The sequence below is a fragment of the Siniperca chuatsi genome, linkage group LG21 (genome assembly GCF_020085105.1).
Source record: "Siniperca chuatsi isolate FFG_IHB_CAS linkage group LG21, ASM2008510v1, whole genome shotgun sequence".
NCBI classification, from domain to species: Eukaryota; Metazoa; Chordata; class Actinopteri; order Centrarchiformes; family Sinipercidae; genus Siniperca; species Siniperca chuatsi.
This window is the reverse complement of record NC_058062.1, coordinates 8,777,855-8,803,526: the sequence shown is the minus strand read 5'-3', so window position 1 is coordinate 8,803,526 and position 25,672 is coordinate 8,777,855. Positions and strand designations below refer to the sequence as shown.

Sequence of the window (25,672 nt, the reverse complement as noted above, 5' to 3'; positions counted from 1 at the left end):
ACACATTCATCTACTTCCCTTGCCCTGCTGTAGCTATACTCTGATGCTTTCAAGTGGAAGTCTATTTTACTTATGGTTAGAATTTAATTCACCGTTTTTTTTTTTTTTTCTGTTCCATTGCTATGAAGTGGCCCTGGGTTATGGTTTACCATCAAGGCTCATATCCACTTTATTTTTGTGTCCATCAAAAGAGCCCGATAAAATTCAGAGCAGCCTTCTCCTCCGTTGTTGCTGCTGGGATAGAAGGGAGAACTTAGGCTTGTGTTATTGTTCCGCGACATGGACAGATTGTCTGAAAATGAAAGCCATAGCTTCATCTGTTAAATAATTTATTTTGGACCCAAAATAAAGTATAAGCTGAATTAATTTATGCTCAAAGGGATTCATCTCTCCCAAAAGATTATTTGCATGCAACAGAATTACCGTGATATGATTCTAGTCTGGAGGAACAATGATTCTGTTCGGCAGAATGCTGGTCTACAGACGTCTTTAAATCTCTGCAAATAAGACTACCTTGGGACAAATACACATGTCAATCATACTTGTCAAGATTCCAATTTTCCTTCCACATCTCCTGGAGCACTTACGCTCCTTATTGGCTGCGAGGGATGTGGTCTCATGACACAAGCTGATGCATTTGTTCAGTCAAAGGAAAAACCCTGACAGGAATGGTCATGAAGCCAAGATACAGGGACTGCTGGGAGTATGTTTCAAACCTGTGTCCATGAGCTGATAGGTGTTAATGTAGTATTTATGCTGAGGGATGGGGGAAATGAAAATGTTGGCTTCTCCCACTAGTATAGGCAGCATTATCATATGACCATTATGCAGTAGACATATGCAGCAATATGCAGCATATGGCTTTTTTCCATCAAGAAAACCCCGGCCATTTTGTGAAAGCACAAAATTTAGCATCCAATGCTGGCTGCTAAACATAGATGCAATTTCAGCCATTTTTCAGGATTACCAATTACCTTTTTTATTTTTATTTTTCAAGGATTTGATGGAAATTAAAGGTTAGGACCATATATAGAGGTGATCTTTGGAGCCAAATGCATCCTGTGCTCTTCATAGCATCTGCAGTTCAGCAACAACCTGACATACTTAATTCAATTATGGCTGTGTGATGTGTTGAGACTCCGGAGGTGCGAGCTAATTCCTCTGTTTACACCCCTGAGTCACTGTCACAAACAAAGACAAAGACATTCATTGGCTTCCAGGATCTTGTTTGCTGTGATTGTCCCATCGCCTTTGAAGTTTCTCATCGCTTTATGTTGTTTACTTATTCATGCTCTTTCTTTCCCTCAAATCACCATGGGGTATTCCGTTAGAATAATTTTAGCACAGTGTGAAACAATGTATGAGCTGAGTATTAGATGTGTAAACTGCACTCAACACATTTCTTACATACAGTAGAGACGCCGCCCGAGCTGAATTGACTGGCACTTTGAAGAGGAAATCTTCAATCAGTTAAATCCTGATTTCATAATTCAGTGCTGAAACATCTCTACCACCAGCACTCTCAGTGTGTTTGGTATGTTCAAAGTCATTAACACAAACTGTGGCATTTGCCAAACTCCACTGAGATTTGGATTAAGCCAATGAAATGCAAAAGGACACTTTTAGGGATTATGCTAATTGCTAATGGCTGTATCAGGAGGTGATTGTTTTCCCTGCATAGTTTGGCTTATTGGCATTAGAGATTTAGGAGACAGTTGACGTGTTCTGCCTTTCTAATAAGGTTGTTGTTACCTGCTCTCAACCATGAAGCCACCTCTTCCCTTGTGGGGCTTTTGATATGTGTGATATATTGTCTCCCATGCACAATGCACCACACAACCACACAATAAAATCAGCCATGAATTGTGATTCAGACAAAGAGAAAAATTGGTGACACTTTTAGTTGAAATAGTGCTCATAATACAGCGTTAGTGCTGCCCCAGGGCTAATGCGGAGAATTTAGTTTGGGCCTTCACGGCATCTTTTCATTCTGTTGTTGTAAAGCCAACATTCACAAACCACATTTACATACACCAAATTATATAACCTACACCACTAAAGTAAGGGACTTACTGTGTGAACAAATGTTTTCACAAATAAAATCACACAATTACAATCATATCATATTAAATATTGATAGTAATTTTTCATATAACGCAAACAGCTTTATTTGCTACCAGCAAAGGGCCTTCTTAAACCCTAGCACCCAATAGATGCATTTTGCTTCAGAAATCAGACCCCTTCTTGTGTGTGTGTGTGTGTTAACATACTGCTAGAATCAGAGGTATGTTTTATTTCCAGTAATACCTGTTTCTTCAATATTCATGTGGGATAAATGTCTAGAAATCTGTTTAGAAATATAACAATGAAATTCAGACTTTTTCTTCAGTATCAGAATTGACTGGTAGTTGTCTGTACATCAATGGTGCATAACTGCTAGAAACTAGGAACTGCTAATGCAGCATGAATTTTTCATGGTGTAGATTCACCAAAATGTAAACAGAAGATTATTAGAAGATAAAAAAACAGGGCACAGGTAAAGCCCACAGCTTACTGACTGACTATACTGCATTTTGCCTCTGAGTAGCCTAACTTATTCTGTTGATAACAATATGTGGCATGCCTAGGTAGCACAAGGAAAACTGAATAACAAAGAATTAAGGGATCCAGAGGGTCATGGACATAAGGGACTCACCAGAGAAACAACAGCATTGGTTGTTTGTTCAAATGCTTGAAATGTGTACGTTTTGTGGACAAAGGACCAAGGTCAGTGTGGATCATACTTGTAACCCTAACCCTAACCCTAACCATTAGGGTGATCTTAACCAAGTAGTTTTAGTTTCTAAAACTTCACCATACCTTAAAAAAGGAGTACTGCACCGGTTTAGCATTGCACTTCAATAATGTTGTTGGACTCACAATTAAAAAGTTAAATCAAAATGATCAAAATCAATGCAGCAGAACCAGATATATCATCTTTTTTTATTCCACACATTCTTCCTCCTTGTTAAGACCTGGCACACACATTACCCAAAATGCAACTCATCACACCCAAAATGCAGCAATTTGCAAGTAATTTGGATTGGTTAGCTAGTAGTCTCTAGCCTCAAGCAGAGATGAGGAGTCAGCTTTTTTGTCATTTTCAAACTTGTAGTCTTCAGCCCTAACCGACGCTGACTCAAGTGACATCACTTGAGGCAATTTATCAGACTTCACACAGCTCCCTCTGGAGCCACAAAATTCTTCATACATCTATTTCAGCACATGCAATAGTACTCCCTGAGACCTGTAAACAGACTTTCATGTGTAAAATCAGCGCACTTCCATATTCTAAAGCACCTATGTGTACAATTTTTGTGTGTACAATGTGTTGCTTCAGCCCCTTCTTTCACTGTGTCTTTTTGGTACTACACAGGGTCTTTAACCAGAGTGTCAGATTGGAAAACTTTCCTTTGGGTTGTGTTGGAATGCCACTGATGAACAACCTATTTTGAGGAAAGTGATTTACATACATTACCAAAATCAGCAAGACTGTATTGATTACTGCCTATAACTGCTTCTCTATTCTCTCAATAAAGTGTAATATTGAAAATGTCTTTAAACTTCTAACCTTAGCTAGCCTATAACATTTGTCTGTAAGCAACAACTTCATCACTATAGATATAAAAACATGGGCAAAAATTCAGTGTGTGATTTATTTGAGGAGTCTGTCAGGGACAAAACTGTAAAAACATGCCAGTCTGCTTTGAGGCTGTTGCAGGATTAGGATCCTTGACTTCTTTCAGTGTCTTTTTTTCACAAGGAAGTTCATGTGAACTGCGCTTGGTTAGTCATTCCATGCATTTTAAGTACGCCCATGGTGAATCTCCCAATAGTCGCTCTCTACTCTAATCGACCTCTAGTTTGTTTCATGTCTACAAGACAGGAGGAGGCAGAATCCTAAGTATGAATTGATTTTTAAATGAGCATACATTTGCTTTTAAACACCTGCAGAACACACTGGGGCAAACAGGCTGCCTTAATTGATTTGAGTAATGAACAAGGCTGCTCTCTGTCTTTTGACTCAAGGTCACTTTGCCATCACAATCTTAAACTGTGTCCTCTGGTCTTTATAAAGGACCAACTTACCATGAAAGTGTGTATCTAGGCCGAGGTGAGAAGGTATCTGCTGTAACTAATGGGTTTATTTAATTCAGTTTATTGCTTCAGCCGCTGCATCATATGAGACATGCTGGCCACTGTAAGATTGAGGTTTCTTCATGAAAGAAAGAGAGATTAACCCCCTTTCAAAAGGGCAGAATACACTCTCATGTCATGCTGGTTTTTCGTGCCTAGATAGCTGGATGTATAAATCTGCAGAACTAAATTAATATAGGTTTGTAGTGAAATGGGGCTCTCAAGCTTATTTCGTACAAGCCTTCTAATCAGCGTCACGCTGGGGCAATGCTCGCCAGGCTGGGAATCTGTAATAAATGAGGGCTTTGTCAACATGTCCACTGTTGAATGCAGGGAGGCAGTGTCTTTTGATTTTAATGTGTCAGCCAAAAGGCACTCCAGCATATTTGTCCAAGCAAATGTTTAGCATTCACTGTTATCTTTTTCATCTATTATGTATTTCTATGGACTGAGGAAGACCGTATCTGCCTCTTAACACATTGTCTCCAATTAACATTTTCCAAATTTCTGATACAATCTGTAGAATACAAATGAAGCCCAGCAGCTGCTGGCTCTGTGTTGTCTCAGCTCAGAGCGAATTACTTTCTTTTAAATTTGTTTTGTAATACACCTCATTTTTACAGGAATAAACACATACGCTCTGCACATTGGGTAAACTTAACAAAGGCTTCAGGGTTTAGAAAATGAATGTGCCATGATAATTAGTTAAGCAACGGAGCAATGCCAGAGGAAGGAATTTCACACCTTGAGTTTAATAATATATAGCATAATTTGCCTTGGTTGTAATGTGCATATGTTATTTCACGGTCCCTGTGCTGTATTGTCACATCTGAACAGATGGATCACCACATACTGGCAGAATGGCAGCTACTTCTTTCAAATCATCTTTATTTACATGTAAGACATTTGTATGAATTTATCATGTATAGTGCGGCCATGATTGTTAGAGAATGTCAACTTAAGTGCTTTAAAAATGTATGCAATTGTCACAGATTGTGCGTTCATACCTTTCTTGTCTGTGGTTTGTAGAGTGTAGCTGTTCAAATATAAACAAATATGAACAGCATGCAACAGTGCATTAGGAGATGAATGAGAATAGTTTGATTTATTAACATTTATCATTTTAAGTCTATGATCATAACAGCTTAACCTTTTGTGTAACATTACTTAAATCATCTAGAATTTTTGTTTGTTTCTTGTAGACATTTGCTTTAAAATGGTCAGTTTAGCTGTCAAGTTTCTAAAACATTCTTGAAAATGTTAAAGAGGTGATTACACCCCTATTTTGTTAACTATTGGAGGAATGTCTTGGTTTATACATTTTCAAACAGGCATCAGAATAACAGAATGCCTTAATGCCTTCTGAGAATTGCTCAAAAACAACTCAAAAGATGAAAGCATTACAGCAAATACATTGTTACAGGATGTTCAATGCACCACTATTTTCATTGTAAAACCATTTTACTCTGCTCTTGAGGACCCAGAGCACTGTATGCCTCTATCCTGCCAGGTAGTTGATTGCAGGTAATTGCCTTCACCTGGCATCCCAGGTGTAAACCATTTCCTGATTACATGTTCAGAGTGAACACCAGCAGGCCTTTTGGTCCAGAGGGCTTGGATTTAGAACTACTGCCTTAAACATGTATCTACTTCCTAACCAATCTACTCTAATTGCTCTCCAGCAGTTCAGCCAATGTTTTCTTTTAAAAACATAATTTCTGTATTTCTTCATAAATGCAGCCAGAACAATGTCAACATGAAATACATTTTTTGTTTTACATTTTCAGAGGTTTGCCATTCTTTAGTTCACAGAGGAATGTCTGCAGAGGTGCAATGGCAAATTATTCTGACTTATAATGAGGCAGTGGGTTGCACAGACTTTGACATCAGAGAGGCTATGCCCCCTGCCCTGGATAAGTGCTAACCCACAGAGTCAGACATGGCTCTTTTTCTCCATGACTTCATTGCTTTTTGTTTCCTGAGTCATTTTTTTCGACTTCTGAAAGCTTAAAATCTGAAAAGCAAAACAATGTCTACCGCACGTTCTGTCAATTTTTGAAAGTTGCCAGAGAAATCGTGGAGTGAAAATTAATGTAATCATCCAGACTCCCGTTGTTTAGACGCAATTACAAAAAAAAGAATGTCAGGTCTTGGAGCTATGAGTATGTAAAACAGGGAAAGATATCTCACCACCAACTACTTCTAGAATATCTGTGACTGGAGGAAGTTTAGGGAACAGGAAGCATTGTTTTAACAGAAGTGAAGAGTTTGCTGTTTTCTTATCTTTATGAACCCAAGTGTGGTAAATATGGAAATGTGATGAAGGGGAATTAAATCTAGCATGTATGCATTTCATGGTAGTAGGCAACCTCACTGTCCTGTATACTACACAGTTAAATTACCTCTTCTGCTGTGGGCACAAGGGAGCCAAGAGCCTTTTAAGACTGTTTACAATGAAAACATTTGACTTGACATCATGATATTGTCTGTGAAATTCCAAAACTCAAGTGCAAAACTAGTTTCTCACCATTTTTTTTTCCAATCAAGTTGATTGAATCTCTATGAAATGTTGTACACAGCACACACCTTGCTAAATAGAATTTTGGAAAGGCAGTGTTTGCACCATGAAAGTTGTGGGCCAAGACATCCTTAAAACATGTAGGATATAATTTCTGAATACTTAAATGATAAAAAAAATTACATGTGTATATTTAGCAAAGGCGGTGAAGTAGTTAAGACCACATTTAGTCATGTTCCACAGTTCCTCCATCAGGCAAAAGTTGCATTTAATTTTTCTCCTAAAAAGTACATACAATACGTATGTATACGTCAATACATCTGAATTTCCTACAACGTGCCTCACACACATGTAAATTCTTGATGCACAAAGAGTTGATGGGCAAACGGGAGAGCAACATAATTCCACCGTTCACCCAAGGAAAATAAAACAGCCAATTTGTGTCACTGCAAGGCAAGGACCTTGGCAATTTTTTAGACAATAATTGCTGAAACATATAAACTCAAATAAACATATACTATACATGAGCTTTATAGAGAGTGTGTGAGTCAATAAAAGTGTGAAGGCTTGTACCAACATTGTGAGTTGACAGACAGATCAAGTAGATGTGAGTAGGTGTCAAGAGACCATTTGGCTATGTGGGGGCTGCATCTAAAGACTGTTGTTTGCATATTGCGACAGCTCTGGGGAAATACAGTAAGTAAGGTGACGGACAATCTTGGCCATAATGACTGTTAAATCTGTGAGAGGAAAAGTTGTGGAGCAGATGGTTGCCGGGTGTGTGCGCACCACTGTTGGCATTTGACAAAATTAATACATCACTGTAAAGTCTTGACAATTTAAAAAGTAATTTTGAGGCATTTTTGTGATCCTTGGGGATCTTTATTTAGAAGTTAGAAATATGTTGACTTAATAGGGTTGCCAGGTTTTTATCAATTGTGTGCATCTTTGTTATCATGATATTTTAAACATTTTTACGATGCTCTGAAGACTTTTCTGCCTTGTTATAGTTAACTGTATTTGTTGTGATTGTACCTCTGAGAAACTGCTACCAGTATAAAACTTGTTCAACAGGCTTAACAAGCACAATGTTTCAGAGTTTCGGACGGATTAGATGCTCTACACTGGCACAGTTCCATATTCAATGTTTGAATAAGTAACAGCAACAACTTTATGTTACTGTGACACAAATATGAGAAATGTCTCAACATCTACTTTATGGATTGGCACAACATTTTTTACAGACATTAATGGTTTCCAGAGGATCAATCATGATGACTTTGGTGATCCTGTAACTTTTCCTCCAGCAGCACCATGAGGCTGACATTGTAGTTGAGTGAAATTTTTGACAACCATAACATTTGGTACAGACATTCATGTTCTCCACATTATGAATTGAAATAACCTTGATGATCCCCTAACTTTTCATAGCACCGTCATCGGGTAATTTTTCAAATTTGTCCAATATTTCGATTCATGACCAAATACCCATCGGCCTCAGTTGTACTTTGTGTTTAGCTGCAAATGTTAGCATGTTAACACGCTAAATTAAGATGGTGCACATGGTAAACAATTATACCTGCTAAACATCAGCATGTTAGCATTGTCAATGTAGGCAATACTGATGATGATGTTTTGCTCAAAGCACTGCTTTGTCTAAGAATAATCTCACAGAGCCACTAGAATGGCTGTACACTCATAGTCTGGTTAAAACAAATACTACTAGTGATATACTGAGAGCAATAACTTGAGTTTGCGCTTGTGCCCAGGTTGACGAAAGAACTTACATTGCTACAATAAAGGGAACAAGTTTTCTTATTGAGGCAGTTTTATTTTTATATTGACCACCAGAAGAAAAAAGAGGTTTTGTGTCACATGATGCCTAACCTTAAAACATTTGAGGATGAACAGTTGTACGGACACATGAAAGTAGACTTAGATATTGGCTTGCTCTATATGAAAGAAGCATCTGGGTGTGATTTCTGCTTCCTCTATGCTAGTGTTGTGGTTTGTTTATATTGGAGCAGGTTCAGTGCCTTAGCCGGCCTCTTTATTACTGCATTCCCTAATGCCTTGATTTAATGCACTCTCAGAGGTCAGATATTGTGCTGGCAGCCACAGACCACTTCCTTCAACACCGCCCCATTAATAACAGCAAATAAATCAAGGCACACTGTGAATTTCCTCACTTGCATATTGGAGCTATTTGAGAGTGCTATGGGGACATCTTTATTACATGGAGGAGGTATATTGCCAAACATCTGTTTACATCTCAATCCAAAGTCCAAAACGTGTGGTCCATGTCCAAATTAATTAAAGGTGCTATTCCCTGTGGGATACTTACATTTGCATTCCATTAGAAATCCTCAGAGGGCCTCAAATTGATTTGTGGAAGATTCATAAGTCCATGTAATGTTCATTCACTCTGCAAACTCTTCAACAAATGATTCTTTCCTCAAAAAAACTGCTTTTCATTTTTTCAAGGTGATTTCATGAAAGAATGCAGACAAACGTACACACACTATCAAGGCTGTGATGTACAGTTTGTAACATGCTAGTAAATTTGTTCGGTAACACTGTATTTGAAGGTGGGTGCATAAGACTGACATGGCACTGTCATAACCATGACAGGACACCTGTCATGAACATGAAGGCGTCTTTATGAAGGTTTATGACTGTTGTCATTAAGTGTAATTCAATCAATTATGTCACTTTTAATGCAAAGTTGACAGTGTTTGAGATGATAACTTGACATTAACCAAGACAAAAATGTCTTTGCTATGACAACTTGACATTAACCAAGAAAACATCACCTGTCATAAACATGCCATAGCAGGCCTAATTATCAAACTTAAAGAAACTATTTAGCTTTATGTGTTAACATTACATTATACAATCATATGTGGTTGGTTTTGTCAATGACTGTTGTGTCATGATTTCCCTTGATCTCAAGTAAAGTGGAACCATTTGAACTTTTCATAAAGATGGAATGTTATAAGGCCAGTTTGACGACAGAGTACAGTACCAAGGTGATTTATGGAGTTTCTTGATGGACAGATAGCTTTACTTGTTTCTAAAGTAACATTAGCTAATCTAGTTGAGGTGAGTTTCCCCCTTCACTGTGAAGCACTTTGGGTGTCAACATAAAAAGCTAATGTTATATAAATGTAATCTATTATTATTATTATTATTATTATTATTATCATTATTAACATAACTGCTAACTGCTGGTAATTGTAACTGTTAGCTGCTGTAAGCTAGTTAGCTTGGTTAGATCCGTGCAGCCAGCCATGCTTTTAACTAGCTGACTCAGCTCCGGCTCAACCACTTCGGTACTGTATTCCCTGTCAAACTGGCCACCGTCGGTCAAAGACATTTTTGTCTTGGTTAATGTCAAGTTGTCATAACAAAGACATCTCAAACAATGTCAGCTTTTCATCAAAAGTGACATAACTGACCGAATGACACTTAATGACACCAGTCATAAACCTTCATAAAGACGCCTTCATGTTCATGACAGGTGTCATGTCAGTCTTATGCACCCACCTTCAAATAAAGTGTTACCATTTGTTTATATGCAGCCCAGTGTGTGCAATTCAGGTTTGTAACTAACCTATTTCAAATGAAATAGGTGGTAAAATTAATCATTCTCAGCGAGCAGTACGGTGCCAGATGATTCGCCTTTGCAGCAGACTGGTTTCAGAATCATTCTGATTCTGATTTCTGCACATACATATCAGATTTTGTTTCATCATCTAACGAAGTGGTCAGACAGAAGAATTATTATTGTTGTCAGCATGTGTTTATCTTGATTTGGCCATGTATAATCAACCTTACACAGCAAGCACCTTTCGTTTTATTCAAGTGCAAATGTGCCATCAAAACCCTCATGTGTCTTTTGAGATCAAACTTTGAATTATGCCAAATATCTTCTCTACTAAAAAAAATAAATGCATAAAGATAAAAAAACATACGCAGGACAATGGTTCTGTGCTTACAACTCATTTATATTGTTAATGTACCATTAATCTCCCACAGCATTCTCCCCTTCACTTTTCACATGAAAGCATAAATTGCTCCAGGCTACTCTCATGCAACAACAGCTCATACTGTCCATAGTGTAACAGAAAAATTCATATAAAGTTAAAGTTATTCATATAACTGCTCCCCAAGAGTAAAAGAAAAAAAAAAGTCTAGAAGAAAAAAAAATACATAGGACACCACTATTCATGGTACACAATTATGATTTAGTGGAAATAAATTTTGCCTAGAGTAGAATATTAATTTCTACATCTTTCATGCTGAAGTAATCAAAGATTCTGCATTAATTAAATACACAAACAAATGAATCATGTTAATGGTAATAAACACCATCAATGATAATGAAGGAACTTAATGCAAATAGGATCCTTGGACAATAACTGTGCATGTGTGTTTGTGTGTGTGTGCTGGAATGAGGACAGTATCCTCTCTATGGGAAGTCCATGATTCTGTGATGATTCATGATTCTCTCAAGGAAAACTAAACATGTTGGTCTGCCCAGTAATAATAATAATCAACATCATTAGCCATTCTATTTTTTCTCCCCTTGCTATTAAAAATGAACAAACCCACTATAGCTGCAAAACTTGGCAGCAGGGACTTCGTCTTGATTTGCAAGGCAGCCAATGAAATGTCTTGGCGGGGGCGGGCATTCTCTCAGATGTTAAGATGTATAAATTATGCAGAAAGCAGCTATTCCAGTATTTATCACTATATGTGATATTCTTTATTGCATAGGGGGAAGCAGGCGTGATTACACATCATATATTTAGATTTCACATTTGCTGGTAGCTGATGTTGCAAACACTTGAGTGACAAAAAAAGTGTCCAATTATCAGTTTTTCAGTTGTTCAATCACAATGCTCTCACTACAACCCTGCAGTCAGCTTAAGTAGATGCTAAGAATACAACTGAGAGAGTGAGAGTGAATGGATCTTATGTTTTCACTTCTATGCTCAACTAAATTATGCACTGGAGCATTGTTTATCCATCAAACCAGGCCCTGTTCCAGCAATCCACTTACAAAGAAATTCAGAATTAATTGGCAACACCAAAGTGGAGACAGCAAACAGACAACTGTCTTCCTCTGTCCATGATGCAAATAATATCCAGTATGTCTTTTATGTCTCTTCCCCTTGGTTCTTATGCTAAACCTCAGTTTCTCTCTGGAGTCTTTAACCTCTCCACCCTCGGTTCCCCAAGGCTCTGGCAGGAATATCCTGACTAAAATTAATGCAGTAGTGAGCAGCGATTGAGGAGGTGAATGAAGGATTGTGAATGACGGTCTGATAATTGGGGTCTGCTGCAGCTCTCCGTCCTCTCTCTCTGATCTAGGGACAGGAAGGGAATGGGAGTCGGGAAGGGGGAGGGCGGCAGGGCTTACTCAGCAGCAGAACCCATTTGAAGTAGGGACACACATCACCCTTCTACCTTCTGCTCTTATAATAGCCCTTTAGTACACTCTTAAGTGACTTGCTTAGATATATTGCGTGTGGCCTACCTGTTTTGAAAGTTACTCTTCAACTGCGCTATCAGCGGCCCTTGTGGAGAGTGCTGTTCATGCTCGATGGGAAGCGGAGGGGGGAGCTGCTAAGTGGTGCACCTTGGCGAGAGCCGTGTTTACCCATGAGCACTCAACACAGTGACACATGCTTTCACTTTGACTAATAAATCATTGAAGGTCTGATGTGCATCGATGGGAATGCAGTGTCAGTTTTGATACTTGATTAGCATTTCTGTCACTTCGCCTTACGTTTAACATAACTCCAGCTGTGCAACTCATTTTACACTGCCCATGGGCATGACTATGACGAAGCATTCCTCAAACTGACAGCCTGTCGGTGCAACACATCGATAAATGTGCAATTTCACTGAATATTTGAAACAAATAAAATGCGTTGCAAAGGGTTTTTGCAGACTGTATACAACAATTAGAATAGGAGTCTACAACTGCATTCTTCCCCTCGTTCTTAGTAACACATAACCTTGCAATTTTAGCTTTTATAATTCATTCAATGTTTTATTGTGTTGTATGTGACACACCAAGAAAATATATATATACTGATTTTAGATTTCAGCCTTTTCTTTTGATTAATGAGCTTACCTGTGAAATGGTGACTTCTGCACCTTCTTCTTTAAGTACCATTTAAAACTGGTGCACTTTGGACTTGAAGGGATGCACATAGCGACAATGCTAAGTCAGGTAAGTGTTCACGTGGTTGATTGATACTAGGGAGCCCAAACTGTGTAAGAAAACATTCCCTGCACGAGCTCATTCATCACACTGCGCTGCACCGACTGCATGTTTGTTTTATTTTATTACACCATTCTCAGTTAAATATAGACACTACAGTATGCCAAAATCCCTGAAGATCAGCTGTTTCTGAATACCCATGACACGTTAAAAGTTGCAATCACACATGCCTGTTCTAGCGTTTCGATGAACAGCTGAACCTTTTAACCCTGCCTATATGCTTTACACTCATGCTTTATTTATATACCGTATGACTCACTGATTAAAGTGAGCTGTTTGCATGCCCAGTAATGTGGAAATTGTGGAGTGAATGATATTAAATAGCATGCAGTATGCAGTTCACAACTCCCCTTAGAATATTATGTAAACAGTGTGCCTCTTCACAGATATGGGAATTACCATCCTGTCTTAGCATATGTTAACCTACGCTCAACTCAGTCCTCCCCATCTGTCAAACTGTTCAAAACAGTGAAGGGGACACTGTCTGTCTGTGACACTGACTGTGGAGCAAAACAGACAAAGTTGAAACTTCAACTGTTTTATTTTAATTGTTGCATCCCTAATAATATGACACCCTCTGGCTCTGCTGACAACATGTAGCATTTAGTCACACCTCAGCACAAGCACGGGAAAATAGTTATAAAATACAACAAACACCCTCACACTCATACAAAAACACTTACTTATTTAGCTGATAAAATAACGCCCTCACATTGTTGACCCTCTTTTTTCAGAGTGAATGTATATCCCATATTGTGCTTTGAAAAACTGATTTATTTAGACTTTTTGAAGGATCAGGATTAATGTAGCAGTGACCTTGGAATTCAACTGTAGTTTAATTGAGGTAAGTGCTTGGGCCACATTTTCATGCACACTGTTAATATGGTAATGAGAGGATATGTTAATATCCACCTTCATTCTTGTCCTCATTCATCCTGGCTGTAGTGATACCTGTCTGTGGTAATGCTTGCTGCATTCCCCCTAATAGAGGCCGGCCTGCCCGGTCACTGTTAAGAGTAACGCTGTCAGGGCAGAGCCAGAGGTGCGCACTTAACCCTTTCAAAGACCTAACTGGCTTCTACTTTCCTGTTAAATTTAGAGCAGTGCAATACCACATATCAGTGCGCAATCATTCATTAATTCCTTGGGGGACCAGCAAATATCTAGTCGATAAGTCAGTTACCCTACACCCAGCACAAACTAAAAACTACCCTTAAATGGTTGTTGATATAAACAATAAATAAGTGGCAGTGTTTATCATTGATACTAGTGTAAATGGTGAAGTGCATCTTCACTTGCAAATAAAAAAGTGCATTACAGGTACATTGTGTTCTTTCTATTGTTCATTTAAACCCTTTTATCTGTAACGTGCAATGCAAAGAGCAAACCTTGTGCTCCTGATTACAGTTAGTTGTATGGCTAAATGAAGAGGAATTATGGATCGCTGATGAATTTTTAAAAAGATTACCCTACAGCGTGAAGAGCACTTAGATCACAACGCTTCATGAGGCGATTCTGAAATATTATGTATTGTTTGACTGTTAAATCTTAATGAACACAGTAACGACACTCATAACAAAGGCAAGTGTTATATGTTTAGTTTAGGTTTATAATGGTAAATGGACTGTACTCATATAGTGTCTGTCTAGTCTTCCGACCAATCAAAGCTCTTTACACTACATGTCATTCACCCCGTTCACACACTTTAATACACTGATGGCAGCTGTCAACTGCTCATCAGAACAAAGAAACTAATCATCCACACACCGAAGGAACAGTCTTTGGGAGCAATTTGTGGTTCAGTATCTTGCCCAAGGACACTTCGACAAGTGGGCTGAGGGAAGCCGGGATCAAACCGCCAATCTTCAGATTAGTGGACGATCCGCTCTACCTCTAAGCCACATTGTGATTGCTTTGATTCAGTATCGTTAGAACTTTACTGGAGCAAAATCCTCTTTTTAAATGGTGAGATGATCAATGTGTGAAACACAGTTTTCCATGGCAACAGTAAACCAACTTTCTCACTCTGCTAGCCAGCTAATCAAAATCAGCTCTTGACACTGCACAACAGATTAGCCAAAGAACTACTCTTGAATCAAGGAAAGTAATGAGTCTCGCTGTTTGCCACATTATTCAGCTGAAGAATGTTCATGTAATTTGCCACTCTGTGATGGTGAGTAAATATGGGTTCATATGAATGCAAAATGTGCTGAAAATCCCAGGAATCTCTTGTATTATACTCTAAGTAGATACAACTAGATGCCAAGTTTAAATTGCTGTGTAGTTGAGGCACATAATAGTGTGAAAGATGAGGGATGACATTTATCAGCATTTGGGAATCAGCATGGAGAGTACTCGATTGTGAATGTACTTAATACTAATACCTTAAAATGTATCTCACAATAAACTAGAAACTAAACAGATGTTTTAAGATTTGAAGTCTTTGTGGGTACAGATGAAAACCAAGATCGTAAGATTGATGCATAACTACATACTATCACTATGGTGACATCAAACTGCTCAGTGATGACATTTTGAAATAATTCATATGAAAAGTATCTGTTTCATAATGACACTGGGACTAAAAATAGCTTCAAAAAATGATCTTATATCAACTTGACATTGCTAGTCTAATGTAATCTTACAGGCCATCTGCACAAGACGCGTTTCAGCCACATTTTCATTTGTTGTTTCACACTCGTTTCCTCGGTCTTCCACGTGTAGCTACATCTTTGTTTTAGGCTTTGAGCGTTGCTAAATGTGTAGACAAGATGTTAGTTTACAGATGTATAGCAGGCTTATTGTGAAAGTCAACTTTTCCTGGAGATAATATTAGCAATAAAGTGACTTTTGTCTAATCATGTATATCGGAGACATACCAGTATTTAAATGGCTTACACTGCATTAACTTTTTAGCTTTACAGCAACATAAGACTGCTTCTCATTCCCAACATGGAATAAAAACAAGACTGCAACACTTATCTTTCTACAGTAACTGACTGGTGCTTGGGTTCATTGCCGGGTCATGCTCAAATTATTTAATGAGGCATTTCAAATAATTAAGAGCCAGTTTTAAACAATATTTTTAATAATATGTAAGACTCATAAATAAGTCATTAAACATTAATCCTTGAGATGAACATGTTATCATAGATTAGAGGATATACAGTATTTATTAAGACATTGCAACATGTCAACATGTTTGAAGGTTTTTAGAAACAGCAACTGATTTTAAGCATGTGATTTTCAATTATTTCATGAACCTGTAGCCTGTTACTTTCAAATGTGAAGCAACACCCAAACTTATGACCTTGTGTGATTGTATGACTTTGTTTAGTTGTAAGTAATTATTAGTTTTTGATATCTGTATTTAAAATTATTCTTTATGTGTTTAAAGGCCTTGAGACCTTGTATAACCTCCATCCTGGTTTTCTAAGCATAATTAGCGTCTAATAATGTATTATAAAATGTACTGGTGGTTTAGATGGTTTAATCAAGTTGCAAACTCCACATCCATTATAGCCCAGGGCTACTGTCAAGAAAATTAATTTTATTCAGGCAAAAAAAATAGACTACTAACTCCAGATCATAGAAGAGAGGGACACCAAAAAGGCAAATAATTTCTTACATAACAGCACAATGTAATTATTTGTGTTAAGTCATGGTTTTGTTTGTTTTACTACTGTATGTAATAACTTAGTAGAGCGTGAAAAACCCCACCAGACGAGTCTGGGTTTGTGGTTTTCTCTGATTTGCTTCCAGAGTTGGTCAGAGAATACTCTGTGGGGCTTGACCCTTGCTTTAAGGCTTATGGCCTACATTGTATTGAACAAAGTAAATCTTCTTTGTCTTCCCCTCTGAGGGTCTCTGAATCAGAAACATAATGGATACAAAAAGGAATGGCTTTGGAGGAAAAAAAATGCTCTTGGGTATGTTGTCCTCCTGCTGTAGCTTCTGTCTGCATTATAATGATATCTTAGTGTGTCCTTTTTTTGGACATGGGGATGGATCTATACACTAAAACATTTCATTTAAATTGTAGCTGTATTCGTGGAGACCAGCCTGTGAAGTCAGTCAGTCTGAGATGAAAGCGTGACATAGCTTTCAAATCTTCTCATCTTTAGAACAAAGACACATCATACTGCACAGAAGTCTACAGTCTTTGGTAAATCTGACAGTCTTTATATGTAACAGCAGCTCATTCTGTCCAAACATTACACACACGATGATCACATCATTATTCTGAAACTCTACCAGGTTTAAAATCATTACAACGAAGCAAAATTGCATAATTGATTGGAATTTATAAAGTAAACATAATTCAGAATTCAACATTTTCTGTTAACAGGCCATAATATAAAATACTTCTGACAACTGGTAAAATGGTCCACAATGAAAAATAATTTAATGTTAATTGAATTCTTTTGGTTCAGGTTTATGACTCTGCTTTTGTCGCTATCTCTGTATGGCTGTTGACTGTAGCACCAGTAATAGCATTTTAGAGCTTGCAGCTGTACATCTGCCCTGCTGTTACAGGCTCTGACAGGTTTAGTAGCACAACTGCATTAACCCAATACTGAGAGAAAGAGCTGAGTTTGCCAGTCCCTGGTCCCATTTTCACTGGCTGATCTTACACCGGACAAAGCCTCACACTTTGATCTGTTGAGTGACTTCTGCCAGAATGTCTTAACTGCCTCTGACTTTTCTCCTCAGTCTGCTCTGCAGCTCAGATGTGTGCTTGTTTTGAAGGGAACAAAAGAAGAGATAAAATATTTGGGCTAAAAAATACATTTGACTGCCACTGCTATCACTATTTTAATTTAAGTAAATTCAGTCATTTAATTAATTCAGTCATTTAATCATCAGAAATACTTTATTAATACCTAGATTAATATCCGCTATTGCATTCATTAGTGAAGGTGAAAAACAAATATTTGTTAGCTCAGTCAGATCATGATTTAAGTCACTGATAGTGTTAAATCTTTGGTGGTGCACACTTCATCCTAGCCATGTTGTCATTTTCAAATGTACTTAAAATTACATTTTTAACACTTTAACTTTTGTACGCAATTGTGCACCTCAATTTACATCTGTTCCTAAAGTGGCTCATAATGATGTTAATGCATTTCCAATAAGAGACTGTGCCAAATATTGTGGTTAGTCATCTACATTTCAGAGAGGCCGGCTCACTCTGTACTAAAACTTCACAAACACAGCATATTCCTTTCTCTTTTTTTAGTTTGTAAAAGCAATCTATGATTTCTACCTAATTTAAAGATACAATAAAGAAAACTAAAAAAACTGTATTTGAGGAAACCAGTCCACCAAGGTTAGGCCAGTGGTGTTTGACCAGCAAACAGAAGCAAAGTAAAGAGGTGCAAATTGAAGAAAAAAACCTTCACACTCTGTCCTTTATCATTTTAAATGGAGTATAATTTCATTATTGAATAATTTCTTTCTAAGGACACAACAGCTATAGAGTTGCAATTCCAATTTGGTTACTGTTAACAGCATTAAAGGTCATATATTTGGAGTAATTGTTACTCAAAGTCTGTGTAATTATATCGTTGAATAGCCAATTAAAATCCTTGTTAGAGGTTGAGATATCCCTTTATTTACCTTCTCTCTGTGGACTTTCTTTGCTCTTGTCATTCCTTAAAGCTTTGCAAGAGTACACCCCTCTGTGCACACACACACACCACCACTACCACCACGTCTGCTCTTGTCATGCTGGTTTAATAAGAGATAGCACAGAATTTGAGAAAAGACAATACTGGGTGTTTGCACTCCCCCATACTGGGGTAATGGCCTGGGGAAGCTGATTAAATACCATGGGCGCTTCTGTCCAACCAGCTTAATCTGGACAATACAGTATGTGGGTGAACACTATTCCATAATGTTCACACCCGCCTATACTAAAGAATGAAATTAGCCACACATCCCACACACTTAAGTGTTTTCTTTCTCTGCAATTTTCTTTACGTATTTTCTGTATATTATATCAATTGCAGAAAGCTGTATGTGGTAACATCGCGCTTTGTGTTATTTAGGGAAGCGCAGCCAATAGATACCTCAAGCTACAGGAAGAATCCTCCAAATGCTTTAGCGCCTGCAACTACAGTAGTATCAGTGCTGAAAATCCAATCCCCAGGTGGAACTGTGAGAAAGTGGGAGGGGATATGTGGATCTGAAAATAAATCTCCTGATGAGTAAAAAGACATACTGAACGAATGTGAAGGGCTCAGTCAGCATATGTAACTTATATTGTGAGAATGTGACAGATGATTTTTATTTGTCTAGCTGTGTTTCAGCACTGAAGTTAGTGATCATTTGATATGTAAAATGAATTGCCTCATAGCAATAAGAAAGCACCTTTTTTGCTTACTATTACATAATTGTTTGCAATACAATACAATAGCCCTGCAGTAAATACTCCTTTTTTATTTATTTAATGTTATTTATTTGGGGAGGAGTTCTGGATTCCGTATAATAAAGCATAACTACTATTCTTATATGAGGGGTTGCAAGTGCAAAACACAGCAATACTTTACAATAGTGTGCAACATCACGAACCGTATTTCTTTTTTTAGTCACATATATATAAATTTGACACAAATGTGTGACATTATAGGCTTCAGAAATGGGCTGCTGAATTGGATTACAAAATATTTAAAGATGCTGCTGCTGCACCCCAGTATACTTGTAGAGGTGCACTGTCCTATTTGCCTGGCTTAAGTCAATAACAACCACACCATATATGCACTGCCACCGTGACCGCAGGGGTTCTCCAAAGATGCCACACTGTGCATGGCCCGTGATGCTATAGAAAGAGCTAGAAAGCAGCAGCTGATCCTTTCTCATTTCAGTACACTCAGCACGTTGGGTCCATAATGCCTTGGGTGCTTGCCTGAGCTACATGACATCACTCAGCTCAGCCACTCTCCAATTCTAGTTTCTCCTCCAATATCCAGGGTAACAAGAACAGAATAACTGGAAGAGAAAAAGGTAGAATAAGGGTTTTGGCTGGGGGGGGGGGCAAAAGCTCGCCCGGGGGCAGAGCACACTAGAGCGCTCTCTCTGGTACACACTAAGCTGGCCACCCACTGGTTGTGACCCATGTATTCCCTGAGTGAGCAGCGTACTCCAGGACAAGCCCACCCTTCCATCACTGTCACACGCTGCACTAATGAGTGCCAGAGGGCACGGGGTCAATGACTACGCTGATTTGCCTGCTGATAAGTGATCGCCAGGAGGTACCACAGTGGAGAAGCTGAAAAGAAGTCTTCCCTGCATTTGCCAGGCTAACTCTCTGTTTCCCCTCCCTTAAAGAAAGATGGTCAAAACGATTGCCCACCTCGGCCTCCAGATTCTCCACAGTGAGACTAAACTAAACTAAGCAAATAACCAGATCACTGCTACTATTAGGCTACATTTTTATTATTTAGAGAACAGGATGTTACCATCAGTGTAATCACACCCCAGATGTTTTTTAACCTTAAGAAGTGTTTGGTGCAGTAAAACTAACTCTTTATCTTTCTCTGAGTCTTTTTTATTCCTAATGGCGGAATGAGTGATTTGAGAGTTAAATTTCCCCTCAGTAATTTCAGCATGCTATTCACATAGGTAAGTGATAACAGCCCCCAAAACTAATTTACATGTAATGCAGCTGTTACTGTAGAAAAGAGAGCATAGCTGTAATTGTCTAAATTTTAGCATGTAATTACATAGCAATTTGCTTTCTGTAATCTGAGATGCTATAGTGAGATTTGTGTGGCAGAATTAATTAAAGAAAGAGGTTTATTGTCTTGACACACATCCCTGTTCTTTGTTCACATTTCACCACTCCTCACATTTGTCTTCTTTTATGAAGTGTGTTTTTCACCTTTATATAATACTCAGAAAGTTCTTAAGGGGCACAGGTATGACTTCTAGCTTTCCTTTTATGATGTATTGGACTCCATATTCTGTCAGAGGCAACATCTAACACTGCACAGGATAAAAGGAGGGGGAAAAAAACTGGAGTAATTATCCTACACCTCATAGAGCTGAAAAGATTTTTTCTTGTTGCGTTCTATGGATAGCTCCTCATCATCATGTTTTCAGCCTATCTTGCTCTCTTTTAACTTCACCAAAAGCAGAATCAAGCTGTTGATGACTTTAATCTTCCTAAAATGAGGCCCAAATTCAAGACAAAGATGGCACCTGGAGCATATGAAAATACAGGCATCAGGTGGGGATGAGTCTGCAGTCCACTTGCAGAGGGTCCTAACTTTGTAGTTGTAGATACACACTTGATGCCTTTATTTTGGCAAGACATTGGATATTGGCAGTTCTCAGGAAGACTGGCAGTAGTCGAAATCAATCAGGTCATCCAGTGTCAGGCGGAGACAGCCAAGCCAAGAGGCTGTCCGTCCATCAGGGAGCATGGCAGCCATCCCAGGGCACGGCACTGTACCTGCACTACTGCCATACATGTGCATAAATGAAAAGGTTGTTTTAATTAGTTGGTGCTTTCTTGAAGTTTATTCAATTTTCAGACCGCTTAGTGTCATTAGAAAGTGGTTAAATAATGCAACAGGTACACAGAGAAGAGTAGGTTTTTGTGCTCCCACTCAGAGGATTTGCAAAAATCTCTGAAAGACTGAACAGTTTGCTCTGATGCTTTTACATCAGAACAGTTTCAGCCTACTTCATAGAAAACTCATGCAGACATCAGATATAGTAGTTAACAGTTTATGAAGGGTTTTCTGTTTGGTGGGGTGCTATTAAAGAGTATTAATAGGGCGAGATCTAGTTCAAAATTTAAATAAAAAAATCAAAAGATAAGCCTACATAAAATGTCCAGTCATCTGAAGTTCCACATAAATACAATCATCTAGCAGTTTTTGGATGACTTATTTTTGTTATAGACACTTTTACAGTGCAGAGAATGTGCAATGAAAGTTGTATACTCATTTTGGATTTATTTTGAGATCATTGCACTTGATTTATTCTAGCAGGAGGATGGAGACAACATATGCCATTGCAGGTGGTGTTTGTTATGAATCTACCCAACAGCAAGTCTATAAAACTAAATCCATTAAAATTTCCTCTTCATTTTATCTGTATTGAATAAACACACATACAAACATCTTGTAGTTGTAGCTGAAATTAACACTGGCAATAAAAATATTTGTTTTTTTAAGCTTCGGATTCTGTATCCCTGAACGTTGGAACACATTCAAAGTATAATTTTTCCAAACCTTAAAGGACACGCTAGATTTTGGATATATTCTCATGTCTGTTTATTCACATACACCGACAACTGAACTTTTAAAATCTGTTAATAGACAGACAGCGTTTTAAAAACATTTTACAGTCCAAAATGCATGTAAAATGCATTTGTTTAGCTATAAATGAGTCATTAAAGTAGAATGTGACATGTGACAATTACTAAATAAATAGACCAGCAATTCAGCTGTGCTTGTCATCATGCAGTTAGGGTTTAGACCTTTAATGAAGAATGTCAAAAATTCCTTTAAAACTTAGTCTGTATGAATTTCTACCACCTGTGTAGACAAAAAGAGGTTTGACTCGTGTGGGTGTTTATGCATATTTCTTCTGAAACCTGGCACTCGGTTACCAAAACTTTAGACAGCCAAAGTTTGCTTGGATTTCGGAACTGCGCCTACATTGAAGGTCCAGGATAAACTGTAACGCAAGGCTGAGGGATCAAAATAATACTGGAATTAATCTTTTCAGAAAACTCTAAAAACATAAGTCTATAGCGTTCTTTTGATTTTAAGCAGTCATCTTGTCACAAACTGCTACAATGTTCCTGTTTTCCTGGAAACATTTTTGATGTGTGTATGTTGTTGCCAGCCCATGAATGATGCATGCACATGTAGAGCTGCAGGGCTTTTTAATAGTGACACTGCGTCGCCTCGCTCCCAGGACTGGAATAGGGGAAAAAAGTGGCAGCCCGTAACAGTGTTGACATTTTGGAGTAAGTGATCCACAACAAATGTCCATTAATGGTGTGTTGTGTTTCATGCAAGTCTGCCTTATTCTTCTAGCCCAACACAGGTCATCCCCACCATGCCAGCAGAGGTGAAGCTTCACAAATCAGCTTTCCATTTCACTCTGCATGAAAGACACTGTTTTAAAAAAAAAAAAAAAAAAAAAAAAAAAAAAAAAAAAGACTGGTTTCCAGTTGATAAGTAGCTGCTTCCCATGATGGAAATGCAAGTGGTACTTCATTGAGAAACAGCTACCATGGTTATAGTCTCACATTGCCATGATGGTGAATTAATGCTCTGCTGGTGCAGAGTGTCCACTGTGCATCTCACCTGCAGAGTGTTTGGTGATCAGTGCTTAGAACTGGAGGAATGGGAGCTATTAAATGGAGTTTAATAGATATGAAACAAGATGTCATTCTGCTTCCTCTGCCCTTCAAGAAAAGGACAGTTAATGTGGATATAACCTTAAGAATTAGTTTTTTAGCAATGACTGGCCAAGTCCCTCTGCTTACAGAAAGTTCTACCGAAACACCTTAATTGCTTTAAGATTGCAAAATCTCTGCAAAAGTAGACAACATGAGAATCATGGTGAAATGTTTGGTCGTCAGTCAAAAACTGTTGTATGGTGTGCAGTATGTGGACCCAAATGCAAACGACCAGGAAGCAGTATGAGAATGAAGTAGCCAGATGGCTACAGTGTTTATTGGGGTGAAGTAGCTTACAGGTAGGTATAAGCAGACAGGCAACAAACAGGTAACAAGCAGGTAGGCAGATACAGGTCCAGGAATAGGATATGGGTTACCAGCTGGGAGCTTGCAAAGTGTAAAGTCCAAAATCCAGACCCGGGCCAAGGGAGAGAAAGAAACCTTACAAACAAACTCACGGGAAGAAATGCCGGGAACAACAAAAAAAAAAACGCATTTAATGCCGACACACACAACTAAATACCCTAAGGGAGGTGAGACAACAAGACACAGGTGCAAACAATCACGGAGGGGCCAACAATCAAAACTGGAGGGAAACCAAACAAAGACAGGAAGTATAACCACAAGACACACAAGGAGTGGAACACATTACAAAATAAAAGAAGAAATAACAAAACCTCAAACTATAACAAAAACAGTGGTCCTGGGGCCCATTACTCCAAATTTGTCACATGCAAGTTATGATTTTCAAAATGAGATGTGACATACAATAAATGTGCAAGGTTGCTGTTACATAACATACATAACACAATGCATAGGAGTCTTTCAGATGTGTCCTGCTTTTTAGCCAGGGTTCTCTCACAGTGGTGAATTTTAATAAATTAACAGACTGAAAAAAAACTCTAATCAGGATGATTATGAGGTAAGGAGACATTTCTTTTTACTTCTATTTCTAAGTGGATTAATGGATGTTTATCCACAATGGACACCGGAGATATCACAATCTCTGTAAAGTGTATATGATTCCAGGAGTATGTGTATCATGTCTGTGTATTTAGATTTGACAGAGTTATGACTGAGAAGAGGGAGTGCGAAGGGAGCGCCAGGCAATTGGCATATGCCTCCCACGCACTGGTGCACCAGTCAATTGCCTGCATCTTATACCACGAACCACCACTGGGTCCTCAAGCTGAGATACCACATGAATATGAAAGCCTACCTTCTAGATTGTACTTAATTTGTGCCATTTATCCTCTGGGAAAAGAAAGATTCACACATTGTATTTTCTTAAAGAGCTTCAGATAAATCATGAAAATGAGAATAATGTCGGCATATTGGAATAACATGTAATAATATTCCTTTTCAGGCATTCAGGCACAATAAGGCTTGAAGAAAGATTTATTCCATGCACCACTCCCATTATCATGGAAAACTCAGATTCTTAGCAGATTATTTATCTTACTGGCTTTAATTGAAAACTTAAGTATTTTCCAATTGTAACTTCTAATTGCTAACATGTTTAAGAGGGAAGATAAAATGAAGCTCCATGCAGCAGCTTGGGAGTCTAGTCCCAGTTATCTTGGTGTGTGGAAAGAATTCTTACATTCTCTGCTTTCATGCATACAAATAAAAGCAACACAGGACATTATCCTGCCAAAGGTCCAAAATACTAATTACCTGCTGTTTACTGGGCTTTGTACACCCCACCTTTCTTGGGACAATCAATAATTACACACAAAGACCAGGGGAATGAAATCACCCTGATAACCATTAGCATGAAACTGGATGAAGTTCATTAGCGATTCTGCGGGCACAGTGTCTAATATCCAATATCGGAGGCAACCAGCTCTGTTATCCCTTTGTCTTTTGTTCTCATCCCGTGTAGAAGGCACACAAGTTGGTATTCTGTGACAATTCATTACAGCCTTACACAACATGCAGTCTAATATATTGCCTCATAGATGAGCTGCTTTTGATACATATTTATGCTGTTTGCACATGCTCTCTCTGAATGGCCATACCGATGCTGCAATTTCTGTGATGTAGAATGGCATGATTCTTTCAGCTGTCACATTTGAACAACTTGGAAAAAATGCCAAATGTAGAGGTGATTAATGAAAGTGATTTAGGTTGTAATGACAGTGTAGGTGAGACTGGTTATTTCTGTACCTCACAATTATCCTGGTGGCTAGTGTGTATCGGTATTATCTTTTCATTATTATGTTCCAAGATCACAATTACCACTCTTTTCCATCCCTGT

General features: G+C 38.2%; 1 protein-coding gene across 1 annotated transcript in view; it reads left to right on the top strand.

Moving 5' to 3' along the window:
- hs3st4 (heparan sulfate (glucosamine) 3-O-sulfotransferase 4) overlaps positions 1 to 25,672 on the top strand; it is a 77,059-nt gene that overhangs the window by 13,798 nt on the left and 37,589 nt on the right. The gene's annotated exons all lie outside the window — the stretch shown is intronic.